Genomic DNA, 4,229 nt, shown 5'->3' on the forward strand with positions numbered 1-4,229 from the left:
AGTCATATCTTTCCTCGGAGTAATATAAATAAAATCAATTCTTACAATTTCTTTGACATACATTGTTCCTAAACCCAAGCAAATGAGCAGGAAACTTTCATAAGCCCTTCCTAATGTCAGATATGAAATGTATTGAACCTGAAGCATTTATACAGCTTACAAAACCTATCCTAGTGCCACGGCCCCAGAAGACAGGCATAAAGCACCCTCTGTGACTTGCTCTACTTTTTAAGGCCTATCTGGCATCTGAACAAGGTACATTTTGCAAAAATCAGGCTTTGCATGAAAATCAAGGTTCCCACAGTTGAAAGATCTCCCACTCATCAGCATGCTACAAGCAGCTGAAGGTTTGGAAAAGTGTCAAAAAAACAAACCTTCACAGAAATGGAACTCAGAGAAACAAACTGAACCAGCTAAGTGTATTTTTTTTTTAATCAGAATTATCTCTTTATTGGGGTAAAGGAGTGAAAATTCACTAATTTGTCCATAAACAATAAAGTGATATTTTTACTTAGGTAAAATTAATCTCAAAGGCACTGTACCTAAACAGATTGCCTGTTAACTATCTCTTATGGAAAGCAGAATTTCACTAAATCTGCACCTTTATTCAAATTGTCATCTACTTTAAAGTAACTGGTATCGTCCCTTCTGTCCCTCCAAGAACCAGTTACCCCTTTTCTCCTTAACTCCTTTGTGGTTGCTGAAGAGTTTGCTTTTATCCTCAGAGTCCTCAGGCTGCATTATGAGCCAAGAAATTCGAATGAGAATGAATGCAGGTTGTCTGGCAGCTCCTGGGCAGCCAGGGTGGTCACTTGGGAAAAGATGCCCTTAGAGCTGGTCTCCTGAGTAAACAGAAACGCTTTGTAGTCCTCCTAAATCAAGACCCATATCCCCTTTCATTAGAGTCCTGCTAATAGTCATCCTGGGAATATAGAGAGGGATACAGAAAGTAACAAACATGGGGAAATTGTAAGCCAGCCAGATATCTGGGTGGACATCACTTTCAGGCTTTATCCGTTCAGTCATTTATTATATGATTCATTTATTCAACAGTCATCACTGGAAGCCCACCAGGGCCAAGGACTAATAGTTACTAGGGATACGGTGCTGATCAAAATAGACAGTCTTTGCCTTATTACAGCTTTTTTCTAATGGAGACAGCCAGTAAACAATTATATGTAACTATGATGAACTGAAGTGTGCCCCCCACCCCCCAAAATTCATGTTTGAAGCTGTAACCCACAATGTGACTGTATTTGGAGATAAGGCATTTAAGGAGGGAATTAAGGTTAAATTAGGTCACAAGGGTGGGGCCCTAATCTGATAGGACTGGTGTCCTTAGAAGGGGAAGAGACACCAGATACCCCCTAAACGTCTCCCTCCATGCACATACAGAGAAGAGGCCATGTGAGGACACAATGAGAAGGCAGCCTTCCACAAGCCAGGAAAAGAGACTTCACAAGAAACCAATCCTGATGGCATTTTGACCTTGAACTTATAGCCTCCAGAATTGTGAGAAAATTAATTTCTGTTATTTAAGCCAGTTAGTCTGGTATTTTGTTATGGAAGCCCGAGCAGGCTAATACAGTAGCATAATGTTGGGTAATGATAAGAATCATGAAGAAAATAAAGTATGGCAGAAGGATATATAGTGATGGGGTGGAAAGCTATGTTGAATATGGAAACTAGGAAAGGCCCTGGGGGAAGATCATTCCAGGCTGAAGTATTCCTGGGGGAATTAATTCCCTGACATGAGAACAAAATGGAGGCGTGTGAGAAATAGCCAAAAAGGCTGTGTAGCCCAAGCACGTTAGGCAGAGCACACATGAAAGGAAATGAGGACAAAGAGGAAACCAGGGGCCAGATTATTAGGGCCATGTAGGCCATAGCAAGGACTTCAGATTTTGTTCTAGGTGGGATGGAAAGCTGCTGGAAGGTTTTAAGCAAGAGAGTGACAAATATGACTTTAAAAGGGTCACAGACACAGAGGAAGGAGACTATGGGAGAGAAAGACTGGAAGGTGGGAGAATGGTTATGAGGCTAGTTTAACAGTCCAGGTGAGAGATGGTAGGGGTATGGGCTAGAAGGGATGGGGTTGAAGGAGGTGAGAAATAGTTGGATTCAGAGTGTATTTTCAAGATAATTGAGGATTGCTCTATCCGTTAGATGTGGCATGCAAGAGAAAGAAAAGAATCAAGGGCCCTGACGGAGCTGGGCACCGGTCATTGCGGTGCTGTTTACTGAGATGATAAAACAGCAGGAGGCACAAGTTTGTGGGGAGCGGGTTTGAATCAAGAGTTCAGTTTTGTACATGTCTATTAGACATCCAAGTGGAGACGTTGAATAGGCAATTGGATAGACCAGCATGGAGTTCAGGGAGGGTTAGGATTAGAGAGATAAAATGAGTGTCATTAGCATTTAAGTGGTATTGAAAGACTGAATATCGTTAATCACTGCCAGCACCTGCTTCTCAATTTACAGATCCATATTTAGGGGTGGGAGAGGAAGTAGGGAGCTATTTTCCTATCTTTCTGCTCCTCCTTTCCCTTCTTCATCCCCTCAAAAATTACAGCATCTGGCTTCAAGCCCTCACTTCAAGAAGACTTCACACTTGGGCCGGTGTTGCTGACCGGTACACCCTGAAGCACATTCCCCAGTCACCTGCCGAGGCAGAGTCCTCCCACTGGTGGAGCTTGGCTGCTTTTTCTGTGGTTGTAAGCTCAGTCTAGGCCTGCCCTCTCTAAAGCCAGGATCCCTGGAGGAGGTGAGCCTTTTCCCCTGACCGCCAACCTGCCTCTCCTCACCATTCCACAGACCTGGTGTCTTCACTGACTCTCGGCCTTCCTTCAACTCCAGTAGGGAGGCAGTGAGAGCAAATATCTTTTACGGGACCATAGACCTCTTTCAGTAATGAAGAAGAAAAACAACAACTGCTTTAAGTGAATAAGGGAGAAAACACCTACCTCTGGGAGTCAAAAGTCCCACTGTAGTTTCCATGTATCATTGCCACTAAACTGAGTGAAGAGGATGACCTTGAAAGGGGAGCCTCCATAATCTGGCCTGGCTAGGTTACAGAGAATTACTCAAGAATAAGCCATAACCCAAAGTCAGATCTGGTGGGAACCTGAACCTGCCAGCACCCAGGAGTGCTACTGGTGGCCTAGCGTAGAGATCTTCAAACTGGGGTGCAAGTATCTTGAGCATGAAAAAGGGATCCAGTTTATAGATGCTCATTTTCAGGTCCCTACAACTGAGCTGTCTGAGAAGGCTACTGTGCCTTACTCTTTTAAGACCTCATGCTGCCTCTTCCCACTTTAGAAAAGAATTCCCACCTGGAGTCTTATGAGGCCATTGCTTCTGGATGTAGAGTTCCTAACCAAGGAACTATTTAAAATCTTAAAGAAAGATCCTTAAAGTATTCATCAAGGGACCATAATTTTGTGTTTTCCCCTAGCTTATACTAAACACCATATATCACCAATTCTAAGATAAGCATTTTTTCACATTGTAACCTCTCTGAAATTGGTGTATCTTACCATTATGTAAGCCCAATGGTTGCTGTTATTACCTGCACTTGTGCATTTTCACAATCAAAACCTGTAGAATGCATATTGGACATATAGTGGAGCACTTTTTTATCACCTAAGAAGCAGAGCTGTGGGGCGAAAGTGGACAGTGGGTGGTGAGTCAAATGAGGTTAACAATATTCCTAAAGCAGAAAATTCTTCTGTCTAGAAAAACTCTCTAGATCAAGTAGATGAGTTTCTAAATTTAAACCTATCACCCAGAGATAAATTCCTTGTTGCCAATTCAGTTTTGACAACTTAAAAAACTTCTGTAAGGGAAGTCTGTAAGGAAATGCTGTATTCCCAGCTCTCTTTCTGGTTTGCTAGGTTGACTGAAGGCAATTTTCCTCTACATTACTTTCCTTGAACAGATACAGGTTTATGAGTAATTTCAACAGTATTCATAAAATGAATCTGCTCTTCAAAAGTTTGATATGATCATTTCAACAGAAAAAAATAGAAGGTAAAACATGTACATTCCGGTTACAACTATGTACAAATGCATGCGTATATAGTAATAAGGTTCTGAAGTGAATATTGAGTAATATCTAAAATCTTATTTATTGAATTTTAAAAATAACACTCCCATAGAAACTCTCCTAACTGACCTCCACTTTAACAACCCAGAAAGTAACAAGTTCTCTCTTCCCTCTATAAACTATT

The sequence above is a fragment of the Lipotes vexillifer genome, unplaced genomic scaffold (genome assembly GCF_000442215.2).
Source record: "Lipotes vexillifer unplaced genomic scaffold, Lipotes_vexillifer_v1.1 scaffold834, whole genome shotgun sequence".
In the NCBI taxonomy this organism is placed as follows: Eukaryota; Metazoa; Chordata; class Mammalia; order Artiodactyla; family Lipotidae; genus Lipotes; species Lipotes vexillifer.